Here is a 19765-nt window from a genome sequence, read left to right on the forward strand (position 1 = left end):
CGGCGTACTGTGTTACTAATGGTTTTCTTTGAGACTGTGGTCCCAGCTCTCTTCAGGTCATTGACCAGGTCCTGCCGTGTAGTTCTGGGCTGATCTCTCACCTTCCTCATGATCATTGATGCCCCATGAGCCGAGAGAGATTGACCGTCATCTTGAACTTCTTCCATTTTCTAATAATTGCGCCAACAGTTGTTGCCTTCTCACCAAGCTGCTTGTCTATTGTCCTGTAGCCCATCCCAGCCTTGTGCAGGTCTACAATTTTATCCCTGATGTCCCTACACAGCTCTCTGGTCTTGGCCATTGTGGAGAGGTTGGAGTCTGTTTGATTGAATGTGTGGACAGGTGTCTTTTATACAGATAACAAGTTCAAACAGGTGCAGTTAATACAGGTAATGTGAGGAGAACAGGAGGGCTTCTTAAAGAAAACAGGTCTGTGAGAGACGGAATTCTTACTGGTTGGTAGGTGATCAAATACTTATGTCATGCAGTAAAATGCTAATTAATTATTTAAAAATCATACAATGTGATTTTCTGGATTTCTGTTTTATACTCCGTCTCTCACAGTTGAAGTGTACCTATGATAAAAATTACAGACCTCTACATGCTTTGTAAGTAGGAAAACCTGCAAAATTGGCAGTGCATCAAATACTTGTTCCCCACTGTATCATACGCTGGTTAAAACAAAGAAGGGAACTAGTAATCATTACGATATTACACCAAGTCAATTAAACTTCAGGCATAACAATCTGTCCAGTTAGGAAGAATAAATGATTGTGAATCAATGTCACCTATTTTGTTGCAAATGAAAATGACAATAGGTGCACTGGAGAGGCAACACCAAGACAACCCTCAAAAAGGCAATGGTTTTGCAGGTGGTGGCCACAGACAATTGCTCTCTCGTAATCCTTCCTGACTGATTCTTCTCTAGTTTTTTGTTTTACTAGTGTCCTTGTCACTACTGGTAGTATGAGGTGGTACCTGCAGCCCATTCAGGTTACACACGTAGTCCAGCTCCTCCAGGATGGTACATCCATACATGCCATACAAGAAGGTTTGCTGTGTCTCCCAGTAAAATCTCAAGAGCATGGAGGAGATACCATGAGACGGGCCATTACACAAGGAGAGGTGGACAGGGCCATAGAAGGCCATCAATCCTGCAGCAGGACCGGTATCTGCTCTTTTGTGCAATGAGGAACAGGAGGAGCACTGCCAGAGCTCTGCAAAATGACCTCCAGCGGGCTACAGTAGAGATAGTGGTTAGGGTTCAAACCAAACTGTCAAAAACGGACTCCATGAGAGTGGCATGAGCACTGGTGCCATCATCAAGTACCACCTGTGCTCATAGCCCAGCACCGTGCAGCTCGAATGGCATTCGCCAGAGAAAACCAGAATTGGCAGGTTTGCCACTGGTGCCCTGTTCTCTTCACAGATGAGAGCAGGTTCACATTGAGCACAAGTGACAGATGTAAAATAGTCTGGAGACGCCATGGTGAACATTATGCTGCCTGCAACATCATCTAGCATGACCGGTTTGGCGGTGTGTCAGTGATGGTTTGGGGAGGCATATACTTGGAGGGTCGCACAGACCTCTACATGCTCCACTGCTGTAAGGTACCGGCATTAAATCTTCAGGCCCATTGTCAGACCTTATGCTGGTGCAGTGGGCCCAGGGTTCCTCCTGGTGCAGGGCAATGCCCGGCCTCATGTGGCCAGCTAGTGAATGCAGTTCCTGGATGATGAACACATTGATGACAATGACAAGCCCTCACGTTCCCCAGACTTGAATCCAGTTCAGAACCTCTGGGACGTTGTGGCACTGCTCAGGTGTTTTGAGAGCCCAGGGTCTGGCGTATCACATTTTCCTCTTCACAATACCCCATAGATTTTCTATTGGGTTAAGGTGAGGCGGGTTTGCTGGCCAATTAAGAACAGGGATACCATGGTCCTTAAACCAGGTACTGGTAGCTTAGGCACTGTGTGCAGGTGCCAAGTCCTGTTGGAAAATGAAATCTGCTTCTCCATAAAGTTGGTCAGCAGCAGGAAGCATGAAGTGCTCTAAAACTTCCTTGTAGATGGCTGCGTTGACCTTGGACCTCAGATAACACAGTGGACCGACACCAGCAGATGACATGGCACCCCAAACCATCACTGACTGTGGAAACTTTACACTGGACTTCATGCAACGTGGATTCTGTGGCTCTCTCTTCCTCCAGACTCTGGGACCTTATTCTAATTTTATGACCAGCACCTGTATATATATATATATATATATATATATATATATATATATATATATATATATACATACACACACACAGCTGATGACTAACATTTATATTATTTTTTGATCACTTGTTATTTATTTCTCTTAGAAATGAAACTTTGGAGGTGGAAGAGATAAGAATGAGAGAATAACTGACAATTTACTGAGACAAACAGTATTAGACTGGTTTACAATATTTGCTAGGCATGTATTAGATCTTATTACTGTATCATCATTGGATCATTCATGTTTTATTGATTGCTCCAGAGAAGAACAAGAATTGGCTTAGTTCTGCAAATACATGTACATATAAATTACCCAACATTTTACTTGTTGTAGTGTTACTGCTAGTTGCCACCAAATGATCTTATATTCTTCATACACATGACATACATGCCAGCATACTTTTCAAAATCTCTACACTCACTTGACATTTGCTGTTTATTAAATGTACCATTGGACAGCATGGACTGTATGTTAGAATGTGGTCTTCTATCAACAGACTCAGCCACTGGTCCTGTAACACTGTGGTGTGGTGAGGGAGCAGCTCCCCCTGGTGGTGATAGGGAGCACGTCCATCCACTATTGGTTTTCGGCCTTGTCCCTTGCATACAGAGATTTTTTCTGGATTCTTTAATTAGATTATTCTCATTGAACAGTACAAGTACGGTACAACAAAATGCAGTTAGCATCTAACCAGAAGTGCGAATAGGGGGCAGAAAATGTAGTATTTAGAAGTATTAAGTATATGTAAATTACAGGTGGACTGTGCAGATGTGCCTATGAAGGCAAATGCAGTACAAATGGCAATACCAAATGTGCAATAAGGCAAATAGAGTAGGGCAGAAAGTTTACAGGTATTAAGTATAGTGCATGTTACAAGTGGGATAAATAGTTGTTTGAGTACAAATGGCAATTCTATATGGCATTGTAGATGTGCAATCAAGGCAAATGAAGGAGTAAGGTAGTAGGGACAGTAGCATGAGTAACCCGTGTGCTGAGATAGAAGCACCAAGGACCTCAAGGTAGATGTGTGTGTAAAACAATTTGAGAACAATGGCAATTCTAAATGTGCAAACAGGCAAATGAAATGTGCAAGGTGCATGTGAACTGACATGCAGGGATAGCAGCAGTGAGGTTCCTGTGGGAGACACGTATCTGTAACAACTGAAAGATTCTTTGAATATTTTAATCATATTTTGTACCGTATGTGATGAGATCTTTGCAATTACCCGTTGAGAAACATTATTCATAAATTGTTGCACTATTTGCCACACAAGGGGAACCATTTCCCATCCTCACTTCTGACAGTCCCATCCTCTATGGAATGATCTTTTAATACCCAATCGATTTATTGACCTGTTGCCAATTGACCTAATTAGTTGTGTGATTTTCCATCAGGTTTAGTTTTTTAGCATTACAAAACGTTTCTAAACTTTTGTTGCCTCTACCCCAGGTTGTTTTTTAAATGTGTTGCTGGCATCAAATTCAAAGTGGGCATATATTTTTCATGACAACATATCAAATGTCTCAGATTCAACATTTGATATGTTTTCTTTGTACTATTTTCTATTGAATATAGGGTTTAAATGATTTGCACATCATTGCATTCTGTTTTTATGTACATTAGAGCAGTGTTTCAACCTTTTTGGGAAACGGGTAGTCCAGTACTTATACAGTTATTCCCTTAGAGGCCTTTATGGACTTGTAATATCAAAGTGACTCGCAATATCAAAACAAGTGCATATTACAGCAGGCAATCAGTAAAGTTGTACAATATATTTTTTTTTACAGCAAATGCTTTATTTGAAAGGCACATTTGTTTTTCTTTGATCAACACATAATTGCTTCTTTAAAAATGTAAGAAACCACTGCAGCTGTTTCTTTCCTTTACAAAAAAGTTGAAAAGGAACGTTTTGAGTGAGGAACTGAAGCGTTCAATTTGCAGCGGTCTCTTAATTTTAACCCTTCTGTTCCTCACTCAAAAGCTTCCTTTTCAACTTTTTTGGAAAGGAAAGAAAAAGGGGCAGTGGTCTACTTTTCCCAAGATGTATATGTTTTCTGTAATTACACATGTATGTAATTTCACATTTGCGTTACTGTAAGCATTACTAAACAAATGATGCAATAACAGACATGAGTGATATAGTATTATCACAGTTCCATGAATTGTTTTAGTATTACTCAGAATATGTATTAATATCAGTGATTTAAAAAATGGGATACGAATGAACTGTTAACTCCAGTGTAGGATAATATACAGTACAGGCCAAAAGTTTGGACACACCTTCTCATTCAATGCGTTACCTTTATTTTAATGCCTATTTAAATTGTAGATTCTCACTGAAGGCATCACAACTATGAATGAACACATGTGGAATTATGTACTTAACAAAAAAGTGTGAAATAACTGAACATTTCTTATATTCTAGTTCCTTCAAAGTAGCCACCCTTTGCTCTGATTACTGCTTTGCACACTCTTGGCATTCTCTTGATGAGCTTCAAGAGGTAGTCACCTGAAATGGTTTTCACTTCACAGGTGTGCCTTGTCAGGGTTAATTAGTGGAATTGTTTCCCTTATTAATGGGTTTGGGACCATCAGTTGTGTTGTGCAGAAGTCAGGTTGATTCACAGCCGACAGCCCTATTGAACAACTGTTAGAATTCATATTATGGCAAGAACCAATCAGCTAAGTAACAAATGAAGGTCAGTCACGTACGGAAAACTGCGAAAACTTTGAATGTGTCCCCAAGTGCAGTCGCAAAAACCATCAAGCGCTACAATGCAGTCACATGTATTTTGTTGTTGGTCTTCTTACCCTCGTCATCGTATTAGTTGCTGAATCCTAAATGTTCCCACACGGATGGTGTTGACTCTTTAAATGTGCTTCCTTTCTGTCTTGCTAGCACTCGCCATTGGCACGTTGGAGCCGCAAATGTCTGCGGATCCATAAAAATTCTAAAAATGCCTCAAAATGTATCTAGATAAAAGGCCTTGAAAAGTCTTAAACTGTCTTATTTTGTCTTTTTAAAGGTCTTTAAAAGTTGTTAGCATTGTGAAGAACTGATTCAGAAAATGTGATGGTTGGCTGCTTTTCTCCCATTCTCCCTCTTCATGAGGTAGATAGCTAGCTAGTACCAAGAAGTTAGTTTAGCTTGCTACATAGTGAAGTGTGGCTGTTAAGCTTCCCACAGGTACTATGGGAAAGTGTAAATTCAATCAGAAGTTGTTGGACATCAGCAACTTTTCTTTGTGGAAGAAATCTGTTGAAGATAAAGAAAAAGAAGCCTGTTGTGTTTTTGCCAGAAGTCTTTCATCTTGGCACATTTATGGGAATTAAATCTGTTGAAAACCAGTGTGAGAAACACAAAAACATCAATAACATTGCGAAAAGCCTCCAAGAAATGCCCAGATTTCCCAGTTTTGTTTGGTCGTATCACCAACGACAGTCCCTCAAAATATAGCCAGTAACGTTATTGTTGTGGTCACTGCAATTGCCAATTTTTGAGACATTGCTGTGGAGTAAAGTTTGTCAGTCCTCAGGAGCCCACAATGACCTGAGGCCCCAAGGAGTTGCCTGCCTTACCTGTGGATCTGAATCTAAAACGTGTGTGTAGTCTGCCACGCAATAAGCATGTTTTGGAAATAATAGGAAAATGACCAGCATATCGTAACTTTGCGGTTTATGTGTGCGTATTGAATTGTAGGGGGTGTATTGGACTGTAGGGGGCGTATTGGACTGTAGGGGTGTATTGAACTGTAGGGGGCGTATTGAACTATAGGGGGCGTATTGATCTGTAGGTGGCGTACTGGACTGTAGGGGGCGTATTGGACTGTAGGGGGCGTATTGGACTGTAGGGGGTGTATTGGACTGTAGGGGGTGTATTGATCTGTAGGGGGCGTATTGGACTGTAGGGGGCGTACTGGACTGTAGGGGGCGTATTGGACTGTAGGGGGCGTGTTAGACTGTAGGGGGCGTATTGAACTGTAGGGGGCGTATTGAACTATAGGGGGTGTATTGAACTGTAGGGGGCGTATTGATCTGTAGGGGGCGTATTGAACTGTAGGGGGCGTATTGAACTATAGGGGGCGTATTGATCTGTAGGTGGCGTACTGGACTGTAGGGGGCGTGTTGATCTGTAGGGGGCGTATTGAACTGTAGGGGGCGTGTTAGACTGTAGGGGGCGTATTGATCTGTAGGGGGCGTATTGAACTGTAGGGGGCGTATTGAACTATAGGGGGCGTATTGATCTGTAGGTGGCGTTCTGGACTGTAGGTGGCGTACTGGACTGTAGGGGGCGTATTGAACTGTAGGGGGTGTATTGAACTGTAGGGGGCGTATTGAACTATAGGGGGCGTATTGATCTGTAGGTGGCGTACTGGACTGTAGGGGGCGTGTTGGACTGTAGGGGGCGTACCGAACTATTTGGTCACCTACCGTGTACCACTGCATCCCTATTCATCATAGCTGTTTGCGATGATCTCTTCCCCCGAGGATACTCATAAAAGACAGTAATTAGCCTTAAATGGACAGATCCAAAAAACAGTGAACCAGTCTTTATTGGTTTGGAGAAAACTGAGAACAAACCATGTTTTTGACCCACTCTTTGCCAGTTACTAAACTCCAATGGGACATAAAATAGTCAATGGTACAATGTTTTGTCTGAATACAGAAGCAAAATAAGTGTAACTAACTTAAAGCTATAGAGATGAGTAGACCTACTGATACATCAAGACACAACTTTTTTTCATCTGTTCATTGAGGTAGTCTGTGTCATGTCTCTGTAGAGAGATCAATATCTGTTCTGACCCTGCAACCCAACTGGACCCAGATATTCATTAGCAGAGGCGGTTTTTGAGATTTGGGGGCCCTAGGCAGAGACTGGTTGAGGCCCCAAGATCATAAATGATTTACCTTATTTTTTTATTTTTTTATTCAAGCCCTACTGGCAACATTTTGAACATACCTTCTCTCATTCCCTTTCAGTAGATTAAATCAGTTAGTTTTAATTTAATTAATTATTTGAAGGGTACATGATGCCTTATAAGCTACGAACACAGTAAAGAACAAAGCCACTTTGCTCAAGTGTTCAGTTTCTTAATCATGATCAATCAAGTGCATTCATATAGCTTCCTTTTCTCACTATGCTGCACGTTTCATTATCTGTCATTTAGGAGGGCCACATATACCTGGATCAGACATTATAGTCTGTGTCACTACACAAGAAGTCAACATTGTTAATTTGTTTTTCAGTAGCACTGTCACTATCACCATCATAATGAACATTTGCATCATTATAATCAACATGTGTGATGTTGGAAGAACGATTTAATGGAATTGAATCAATGTCTTTTTAACCTCTGTCTGGTGGCTGTTCGTGATGGTCCAGGTCTGGGATAACGCTTTCTTATGTGAATGTCAAACAGTCATAATCGCAGTAGCCGCTAAGCTATTCATGTTCATAACACAAGTAGTAGCTGCAGCTGCTAAGCTACTACTGTTATGAACACACATGCGATATTCAACCTTCCTTCTTTTTTCTGCCTCGCTCACATACGAGTGTTTCATATTTTAAAAATGTTTCTGTCCATCTACTGTGTTGTGTAGCAGGCTCAGGCTGACTGTGTATGCTACCTAACGTCTCATGGGCTGCTTCCGGGAGAAACAATATCAGAAAAAACATTTAAGTTAAAAAGGGTTTCGGTCTGAAACAAATAACGTAGAAGACATTATTTAATTTAATCATTTTGAGCAACACAATCAGAGTTTAAGACAAACAATTATTATTAAATTGTTAAATTGTATTTCAGTTTAAATTTTCACTGGGCTCTAAGCCTTCTGGGGACATAGACGGCTGCCTACCTTGCCTAATGTTACCAACCCCCTTTGTTCATTGGAGAGACGGTCACTCTCAGATGTGTCCTACTGGGGGGAGGAGACACTGACTGGCAGTATGAGTGGTTTCACTATCAGAACATTAGTCAGACAGAACCTGAGTACAGAATCAGTCCAGTCAGAACATCCCACAATGGGTCATATAGATGTAGGGGTGTAAAGGGAAGAAAGACCTCCAATCACAGTAATGTTGTACAACTGACTGTATCTGGTAAGTCCACAGTATTTAATCATGTTAACCTCTCTACACTTAACTAGAATACTTTCTAAGACCAACAGTTAACAACACATCCTCTGTCTAATCACAGATCCACCCATTCCTGTCCTGAGTGTCTCTCCTCAGTGGTTGAACCCTGGAGACTCAGTGACTCTGAGATGTCAAGTTCAAGAGACGTCTACAGACTGGAGGTTCTTCTGGTACAGGGCTGTTCCCCTAAATCAGTAATACTCTTTAGAGCCCCTATCTGTTAATGGGACTACTGAAGAATATTACACTCTGAGTCCTGCTGGTCGTATTCACACAGGAGGATATGTGTGTAGAGCTGGGAGGGGAGACCCCTTCTATTACACAGACTACAGTGAACCCCAGTTTCTCTGGTCAGGAGGTCAGTAACTACATATTGTTTAACCATTGACTAATTAGCCACCTCATGTCTATGTACTGTATGCAGTTCTAGGCATAAGTGACATAAGCAGTTGCATAGAGCCCCCGAACACTAGGGGAGAGAGGGACCCAAATCTAATATGCTTAGGGCCCTCAAAAGGCTGGAGCCGGCGCTGTGTGTATGCCTAATTATAGGTTGGACTCTTTGTTATAGACCTGCACTCTGCTGTCTCTCTGACAGTAAGTCCTAACAGAACTCAGCATTTTGCATGGGGCCACATGTCACTACGCTGTGAGGAGACAGGAAACTCTGCTGGATGGAGACTGATGACAAACATAGAGAGAGGAGTACCGTCATTCAGGAGAAGAATACAAGGGTCCACGTGTAATATCAGAACCACTCTGATTCAGGACAGTGGAGTGTACTGGTGTGAGTCTGGATCAGGAGAGAACAGTAATGCTGTCAACATCACAGTGACTTTTAGGTACATTGGACAAAACACACAATGAAAACAACTTGGATGATAAAATGTTAAATTCTGTAACTGAGTGACTGTTACTTGTACAGAACACCTTCATGGGATTTTCAAGGTTATGTCTCCCATATTATATTTTATTTACTTTATATTGTTTATGTTCCACAGATGGTGATGTGATCCTGGAGAGTCCCGTCCATCCAGTGACTGAAGGAGACACAGTGACTCTAGTCTGTAAACACAGAACAAACATATCAAACATCACAGCTGATTTCTACAAAGATGGAGTACTGATCAGGAATGAGACCACAGGAGAGATTACCATCCCTGCAGTATCAAAGTCAGATGAAGGCTTTTATAAATGTAAATCTAATGAAGGAGAATCACCAGGAAGCTGGGTGACAGTGAGAGGTGAGAAAAGTAGTGTCTGTGTGTGCCAGCGTGCGTGTGTGTGTGTGTGTGCGTGTGTGTGTGTGTGTGTGTGTGTGTGTGCAGGGGCATTGAAATGGGGGAAGTGGTACTGATTACCCAGGGCCCTCGAAAAGTTGTTTGTGTGTGCTATTTTTTCTTTCTAAGTGGTTTGTGTCATAACTAAATTGAAATTGGCTGAATAAATCAGTTGAGTGACTGAACTTTGTATCCCAAAAAAATAGTGGAGGCTCTCAGGCAGCCCCTGCAATAGGATTAGTCTCTAAATGCAGCTAATCAAGCTGAGTGACCACTACTACTGTATGATAGAGACATGTCTTTACCTGAGAAAAGAAAGAGAAAGAATGGCAACTAAGGGAAAACAACTACTAATTGATTCATCTTAAATGAAAGGTGAGCGCAGCTGATACAGGTTAAGGATGGTTTAAGTCCTACCAGCAGTGGTTTAGATTGAAGGCAGTCAGCCAGGAATCTAGCCTGGTGCATATTTATATTGTATAACATGAATCAATCAGTATCATAAATTAATCAGCATCATAGGAACAATCTCATATTTAGGGCTGGAAATTAAGCTTGCCCACTCCACTCGCCCAAGGCGAGTAGTTTACATTTTGGGTGAGTCTAATTTTAGAACCACTCGTCGGTCAACTTTTCAGCACTGATTTAGTTTTAATATGGGAGAAAAGGCAAGTGCCAGAACTGCTGTCTGTGTGTATGAACGCATGGACCTCCAAATATGAATGATTAAATAGGATTAAAATGCATGGACAAGATTAAAATGCATGGACAGGATAAAAATCATTAGAGAGGAGTAAAAAAAAAACATTTGTTTATAAACTACTAGCCCTGTCCCTTACTCTGTAAATTCAGTTACAAACAGGATTAGCAACATTTTAACCATGTTAGTGGAAATGTTGGTATACCTGCCCGGCTTGCTAGTGCCAAAAATCTTTATGAACCACCCCTGGTCATATGACATTATTTATATCAAAATAACATTGTGAAAAACATGACCCTTAGTTTCAGAAACAACCACCGAGGAGCAGTGGCATGTCTATCATCATCTCCTGATGGCGTTACTGAGGACGTGAGACCAGGGGAGCTCATATACTAGCAACTAGAGGTTATTCCAAGCAATCATTTATAGCAGTTGAAAGAAGCTTAGTAACACTAACATCAAGTAGCCTGTTGTATGTTAGGCTATAAGCAGGTTAGGAGGCTAATATCTATCTAGGATTGACAATACTTTATACTTTATGCCTGTAGAGGGATGTGTCCTTGTAGCAGACAGTGAAAAAGCAGATGTGATAGAGGATGACGAAAGGGAAGAGGGCAGGGAACATTTCAAACTGTGCAGACAAGCAGGTCACAGATTATTATGACTTGTTTAAATGTGAACAGTTTATTAGTGACAACCTGGGCTGTGACTTTCTGAAGGGGGGATTCAAATGCAATCTCTTCATGGGGCCCTAAATTCCTAGCAGCACCCGTGTGTGTGTGTGTCTGCGTGTGTGTCTGTCTATGTGTGTGTCTGTCTGTGTGTGTCTGTCTGTGTGTGTGTGTGTGTGTGTGTCTGTCTGTCTGTGTGTGTCTGTCTGTGTGTGTGTGTCTGGGGGGGGGGTTCTTGAAGGTTAAATTGTCCTGTCCTCTCCAGGTTCTCTGGTCTCCATCACTCCAGCTTCTCTGGACTCCTCTTCACTGTCCAGACTGCTGTGTGGTCTTCTGGTGGTGTCTTCCTTTCTAGTGATGGTGAAATTATCCAGGGCTCGAGGTGACCCCTTATTCCAGATTCATATTTCTATTTGTCAATGTTTTAATTGATGTAGAGTGAATTTATACATGTTCCTTGGGGCAGCTATTACTGTCAACAGTATATTTGAAAAGTATTTTGTCACAGAAAGCATACTGATATTTTAATTGAAAGAAACACAGTAGCATGAGTGCCTCAGGTATTTCACAAGTAAAATAAAAATCAACTGGAAAAATGATAACCACAAATGGGTACTGAGTGATATAAAAAAATCCAAACTAAGGACATTTGAATTACTTCTGCTGGATTACATTGTAAATCTATGTCATGTTTAATAATATACTGGTCTTCTTCCATAACGTTTAGATGTGTGTTCAACAGCCACGTTGTCTCCAGACCAGTTCTGATGTGGTTTCATCCACGACCACACAGAGTCATCCCAGGATCAATAACGAACGCTGAAGGACCTTTTTCATCTACATTTGTAGATTGGTTCTGTTTTATTTTGTACCTCTGGAGTGTCTAATGGGGGTACATAGAAAAACGAATAATAAATGTTTCTTTTTTAAATGTATTTTCTAAAATCTTTATAAAACTTTTAGTTTATTCTTAATTTCGCTGAAGTTCGGTTCTGTTTTGTTAAAAAATTATGACAAACCGTGATGATGGCCCACATTGTATCACGTTATTAATTATAGTTGCAAGTATAATTCATTATATTTTTTACGTAATAAAACTGCATATGTTCTGAGAAACAGTTTCCATCCTCTTTAAACAAGGGACTGATTCAGAAACACCAGACGATTGCAATTCATTACCAGGTTCAAGTGAAACCAGAAGTTTTTTGGCTTCCAGGTATTAATAATGAGGTTGACGGATCTAATACCCTTCTAGGTTTTAATAATGATCTTAAGATCTTAACCAAATTCCAACAGTCTACTTTGTTGTTTCCTTGGCTTGATGCAGGCCTGTAATTTCACCCATCTGAAACACAGTAACATCTTTTTCATGACCACGGAATACGTCTCTCATTGTGTGGAAATGGTTAGATCCAGAACTATATGACCGAAAAAAAAAAAAAAAAAATATATATATATATATATATATATATATATCACATTCAATTATTTTAATTGCATTTGAAGCAAGACATCTAACATTAAATATGCATACCATTTTCTGCTGGATATTTAATAGAGTTTATTTGTGCATAATCCATAAGTAGAATCATTATAATATCTTAGTCAGCCATGAGGATCTAATATTGCTACCTTTGCCATAAGGTGATTGTTTTTACATATATTATGATTGGACGAAGTACAATGAGAAGGCTTAATACTATTTTGCCTTTGTTGGTGAAAGTAAATCAGTTCAGTTTTTGTCCAGGTAAAGTGTCCTGGGGTGAAAAGAGTGGCGTGAACACAAGAACTAATACTAAGACACAGTAGTTAATAAATAGTAAAGAAAACAGTTTGGCAGGTGGCCAAGTTTCTAAGAGCAAGCAGCATACAGCACCACAAACAGGAAGCTGGATACAGTTTCCAGGAAACAGAAACCTAGTAGATATACCTTTTACAGAGACCTCATGTTCCTGACAAATCACATCAAACCAGCGTTGCTCCAACAGAGTCCAAAGAGTCAACCCTTTGCAGATTTTATGGAATATTTTCAACATTGTTTTAAGTAGCCAATTTGGTCACATGATCATCCATCTGCAATCTCCGTCCACCAGCCTCCAGTGGTGGTAGATGAAACCCCATAGCCCCCCCCCCCCCCCCTTTCCCCCCAAAAAGTGTATGGGTCTGTCACCATTTGCCCTCCAGCACCAAGGCTGGCCAGCCCACCAGCGGAGTCCGAAACGGTCCATCCAAGGAGTTCCCCTACCGTCCATCTCTGCTGAGTCCCTGGTGGATTATTCTGTCACGGTTGTGTGGCAGGACAGAAGGAGCAGTACAGTGGGTAGTGAGACATTAGTCTTCCAAAGGGACAAAAACAAAGGCACAGTACCAACTGAGAACTTAAAGGCCTGTAGCGCAAACAATGTTCCACACAATAATGAAAGGCTGTTCAAGGGGCCGGTGCGAAGAGGATCGGGCGGCAGTCGAAGGCAGGGGCCTAGACAACCCGATCTCTGGACACTGAAACTAGCTCTAGGGACGTGGAATGTCACCTCGCTGGCGGGGAAGGAGCCTGAGTTAGTACGTGAGGTCGAGAGGTTCCGATTAGAGGTAGTCGGGATCACCTCTACGCACGGCTTGGGCTCTGGAACCACACTCCTTGAGAGAGGATGGACTCTTCACCACTCTGGAGTTGCCCATGGTGAGAGGCGGCGGGCTGGTGTGGGTTTGCTTATAGCTCCCCAGCTCTGCCGCCATGTGTTGGAGTTTTCCCCGGTGAACGAGAGGGTCGTTTCCCTGCGCCTACGGGTCGGGGATAGGTCTCTCACTGTTGTTTGTGCCTACGGGCCGAACGGCAGTGCAGAGTACCCGACCTTCTTGGAGTCTCTGAGAGGGGTGCTGGAAAGTGCTCCGACTGGGGACTGTATTGTTCTACTGGGGGACTTCAACGCCCACGTGGGCAACGACAGTGACACCTGGAGGGGCGTGATTGGGAGGAACGGCCCCCCTGATCTGAACCCAAGTGGTGTTCAGTTATTGGATTTCTGTGCTAGTCACAGTTTGTCCATAACGAACACCATGTTCAAGCATAAGGGTGTCCATCAGTGCACGTGGCACCAGGACACTCTAGGCCGCAGGTCGATGATCGACTTTGTTGTCGTCTCATCTGACCTGCGGTCGTATGTCTTGGACACTCGGGTGAAGAGAGGGGCGGAGCTGTCAACTGATCACCACCTGGTGGTGAGTTGGATCCGATGGCGGGGGAGGAAGCTGGACAGACTCGACAGGCCCAAGCGTACTGTAAGGGTCTGCTGGGAACGTCTGGCCGAGTCTCCTGTCAGAGAGATCTTTAACTCCCACCTCCGGCAGAGCTTTGACTGGATCCCGAGGGAGGCTGGAGATATTGAGTCCGAGTGGACCATGTTCTCCACCGCCATTGTCGAAGCGGCCGCTCGGAGCTGTGGCCGTAAGGTCTCCGGTGCCTGTCGAGGCGGCAATCCCCGAACCCGGTGGTGGACACCGGAAGTAAGGGATGCCGTCAAGCTGAAGAAGGAGTCCTATCAGGCCTGGTTGGCTTGTGGGACTCCTGAGGCAGCTGACGGGTACCGACAGGCCAAGCGGGCTGCAGCCCGGGTGGTTGTGGAGGCAAAAACTCGGGCCTGGGAGGAGTTCGGTGAGGCCATGGAGAAGGACTATCGGCTGGCCTCGAAGAGATTCTGGCAAACCATCCGGCGCCTCAGGAGAGGGAAACAGTGCCCTACCAACGCTGTTTACAGTAGAGGTGGGCAGCTGTTGACCTCAACTGAGGATGTCGTCGGGCGGTGGAAGGAGTACTTCGAGGATCTCCTCAATCCCGCTGTCACTTCTTCCATTGAGGAAGCAGAGGATGAGGGCTCAGAGGTGGACTTGTCCATCACCCGGGCTGAAGTCACTGAGGTGGTCAAGAAACTCCTCAGTGGCAAGGCACCGGGGGTGGATGAGATCCGCCCTGAGTACCTCAAGTCTCTGGATGTTGTGGGGCTGTCTTGGCTGACACGCCTGTGCAACATCGCGTGGCGGTCGGGGACAGTGCCTCTGGGATGGCAGACCGGGGTGGTGGTCCCTCTTTTTAAGAAGGGGGACCGGAGGGTGTGTTCCAACTATAGGGGGATCACACTTCTCAGCCTCCCCGGGAAAGTCTATGCCAGGGTTCTGGAGAGGAGAATACGGTCGATAGTAGAACCTCGGATTCAGGAGGAACAGTGTGGTTTTCGTCCAGGCCGTGGAACACTGGACCAGCTCTATACCCTCTACAGGGTGATGGAGGGTTCATGGGAGTTTGCCCAACAAATCCACATGTGTTTTGTGGATTTGGAGAAGGCATTCGACTGTGTCCCTCGCGGCATCCTGTGGAGGGTGCTTCGGGAATATGGGGTCCTGGGTCCCTTGCTAAGGGCTGTCAGGTCCCTGTACAACCGAAGCAGGAGCTTGGTCCGCATTGCCGGCAGTAAGTCAGACTTGTTCCCAGTGCATGTTGGACTCCGGCAGGGCTGCCCTTTGTCACCGGTTCTGTTTGTAATTTTTATGGACAGAATTTCTAGGCGCAGCCAGGGGCCGGAGGGTGTCAGGTTTGGGGACCACACAATTTCGTCTCTGCTCTTTGCAGATGATGTTGTCGTGTTGGCCCCTTCTAACCAGGACCTTCAGCATGCGCTGGGACGGTTTGTAGCCGAGTGTGAAGCGGTGGGGATGAAAATCAGTACCTCCAAATCCGAGGCCATGGTCCTCAGTCGGAAAAGGGTGGCTTGCCCACTTCAGGTTGGTGGAGAGTGCCTGCCTCAAGTGGAGGAGTTTAAGTATCTAGGGGTCTTGTTCACGAGTGAGGGAAGGATGGAACGGGAGATTGACAGACGGATCGGTGCAGCTTCTGCAGTAATGCAGTCAATGTATCGTTCTGTCGTTGTGAAGAAAGAGCTGAGCCGCAAGGCGAAGCTCTCGATTTACCAGTCAATCTACGTTCCTACTCTCACCTATGGTCATGAGCTTTGGGTCATGACCGAAAGGACAAGATCCCGGATACAGGCGGCCGAAATGAGCTTTCTCCGCAGGGTGGCCGGGCGATCCCTTAGAGATAGGGTGAGAAGCTCGGTCACCCGGGAGGAGCTCAGAGTAGAGCCGCTGCTCCTCCACATCGAGAGGGGTCAGCTGAGGTGGCTTGGGCATCTTTTTCGGATGCCTCCGGAACGCCTTCCTGGGAAGGTGTTCCGGTCCCGTCCCACCGGGAGGAGACCACGGGGAAGACCTAGGACACGCTGGAGGGACTATGTCTCCCGGCTGGCCTGGGAACGCCTCGGTGTCCCCCCGGAAGAGCTAGAGGAAGTGTCTGGGGAGAGGGAAGTCTGGGCATCCCTGCTTAGACTGCTGCCCCCGCGACCCGGCCCCGGATAAGCGGATGAAGATGGTATGGTATGGTATGTTCACCTGGTCGTGGGTTCCGTTCTTCCTGTTCCGGGTGATACAATTTGGTTGAACGCAAAATGTCAGCATTTTTCCTTCCACAAATTCCTGTTTTATTGAGGTTACCCTTTTCAGTTGTCTTTATTATTTAATCATCCCTACCTTTACTTTGAATACATCGCTCTGGGCTGAACACTAAATTTCTAAATCGAACATGCCATATTATATTTTGTCCAGCAGATGTCCCTGCTGTGAACTGTGTTGGAAAGCTTCGAGCAATTAAGGTTTTGTTTTTTTTCGAAACAAGCCTCAGTGGTTCAGAAAGCCTCGGTTTGGGTTTGGGGACAACCAAAACCAGAATGCAGAGATGCCTAGAGGCCTCATTATATTCAGGACCTGACAACTGCAAAAGGGTGATTTAAAAAAAGTGCTGTTTTGCCAAAAGGTCTTCTTCTCTAAAACCACATTACAATTAGATGTATGTTGACATAAAACCAAACAGACATCCCATGTCTGTGCTAAAACAATTATTTGTTCAACCAAAATTAACCATGACAAAAACACAAAGTGAAACCAAACCATAAAGGACAAAAGAGCAAAGACATCACTGTGGTAACAGTGTTTCACTAAAATGTCAGCTAATATCAATACCATCTCAGACGAGTGAACAAGTCAACCACCAAACCCGTGGGAGCTCGGAGTCAGGATGTGGACTGTGGTTTGTGAGCGTGTGTGTGTGTGTGGCATGTTTAGGAGGGAAAGGGAGTGGCTAAATGTTTTGTTTTTAGCTCACAATGGGTTGGTGGTTTTACGTTTTATTTGATTATCAAGCAGAATTTCTCCCTCTGGTCAAATGCTGGGATTTGCAGCCACCCTTCAATGCATTTCCCTTATCTAAGCAAGATATTTTAAGTGTGACACTGAGCCCAAAGGGATGTCTCTGTCACCAACCCACAGGGGGCTGCATATGTAAAACAGAGGTTAAGATGTGCCAACTGTAACAGTGGTGTCGTCGTGGTGTGTGATGAAAATAAAGGAGCCAAACGCAGGGAAGCGGTAAACGTAGCTTTGTAATTTTCTTACTTAAATGGCACCCAAATAAACAAAGCGCAAAATAAGCATGCACGTTACTCTCCAGGACAACACCCAACATAGAACAATACCTCACAAAGACGCCCAGAAACACAGGAACTAATATAGGCAACCTAATGAGGGAATGGACACCAGGTGTGTGCAATAACAAGACATGACAGTGCCGTGGGAGGAGGAGCGGCGTGGCTAAAAGGCCGGCGATGACGCACGCCAAACACCACGCCAGGGGGGGAGGGCGTGCGTGCGTGCGTCCGTCTCCCACACAAGTCCTCGTTACACCAACTTTAAAAGGTATGTCACAAGCCAGGAATGAGTAAATGGGAGGCAGCAGGGACATTATTGCTAATGTTGCTAATGAGACAGGGAGGATTGGCTGTTTTTCCCTGTAAATCCTGTGCTGTGTGTTCAGGGGGGGAACTCAGACAGGGAATCTATCTACACTCATATTATTTCTTTTTCCTCTCTTCCCCCAAACATCGGAGAGAGAGCAGTTCCCTAAGTTTTGTGTTTGTTAATATACGCTATTAACGATACAAGTGACTGTATACACTACTATTTGTAGTGTTTTACACTACTATTTGTAGTGTTTTACAACGTACTGTTTGTAGTGTTATACACTGTACTATTTGTAGTGTTATACAACGTACTATTTGTAGTGTTATACACTGTACTATTTGTAATGTTTTACACTGTACTAGTTGTAATGTTTTACACCATACTATTTGTAGTGTTATACACCGTACTATTTGTAGTGTTTTACACTGTACTATTTGTAGTGTTTTACACTGTACTATTTGTAGTGTTTTACAACGTACTGTTTGTAGTGTTGTACAACGTACTATTTGTAGTGTTATACACTGTACTATTTGTAGTGTTATACACTGTACTATTTGTAGTGTTTGTTATACACTGTACTATTTGTAGTGTTTGTTTTACACTGTACTATTTGTAATGTTTTACACCATATTATTTGTAGTGTTATACGCCATACAATTTGCAGTATTTTACAACAAACTATTTGTGATGTTTTATACCATAGTATTTGCAGTGTTTCACCTTTGATTCTATTTGCTGTGCCCATGAAATGGTTCAGTGTGGAGTGATATTGTCACATTATATGCCCAGTAGAGGGGGAGGGAGCCCATTAGAGGAAAGCCTCTTCTGAGCCCATATGGATCGGGGAAATCTGATTGTTGCTGTGGGGGAAAATAAAACAGAATATACTGTATGGGATTTTGTAGTGTTGCTATTGAATTTAACTTTGTAATAAAACTAATCAGTGAGTACTCACCTGTCCTGGTCATCTGTGTTGGGGTAGTGTGTTGGAGGTAAAGCCTGTAGCGAGTGGTCAGGGCTTGCCCTCATAATGGGTAGGACTCTGACAGGTACATTTTAACAATGAATGACACTATGTCAGTCTCTTTAAACCACCTTAAGATGAGGTACATTTTAACAATGCATGACACTATGTCAGTCTCTTTAAACCACCTTAAGATGAGGTACATTTTAACAATGCATGACACTATATGTCGTTTCTACCCTGATGAGACAGAAGTTTCATGTCTGTGCTAATATGAAGAGACAGGCAGACAACATGATGAGATGATGGTGCAGTGGATATTAGTTATAACTGAGAGATGTTTACCCAAAACTACCCACCTAATTACAATAAAAAAGACAGAAGTTACCAAACGGACTATGGTTTTGACACTTTCACTCTCAAGCAATGAAATCCCACCTTCCACCATTGTTGCTTTCGTGAATAAAATCTTGCCATTTATATTATTGTCTGTTAATCTCTTCCTTCTAGCACTGAGAGTCTTTGTGACAGTGTGAGTGCAATGTGTGCATAAAAATGCAAAAGGGAAAGAAAAACAAACAACCAAGAGATAACGGTCATTCTCTTGTTGTATTCTTATGTCAGAACAAAAAACCTGCACCTCACGTATACAGGAAACAACAGGAAAGAATAATCCTTTCTGAACTGTGACTAACAAAACCAATATACAGAATAGTGAGCTAATGACTCAGAGACAACAGGTGCGTCCTCGGGTCGCGCTGCTGCCATCACTCTCCGACCGGTGGTTAGTACACCGCCGAGGTGGAGCGCCGGACAGGAAGAGGAGCTGCGGTGCCACGGGGAGCACACCAAGCTGTTTTCTAACAACTACAGAGGAGTGTTGCTCCCACCTACCCATGTT

This window comes from Esox lucius, chromosome 20 (assembly GCF_011004845.1).
Source record: "Esox lucius isolate fEsoLuc1 chromosome 20, fEsoLuc1.pri, whole genome shotgun sequence".
Taxonomy (NCBI): Eukaryota; Metazoa; Chordata; class Actinopteri; order Esociformes; family Esocidae; genus Esox; species Esox lucius.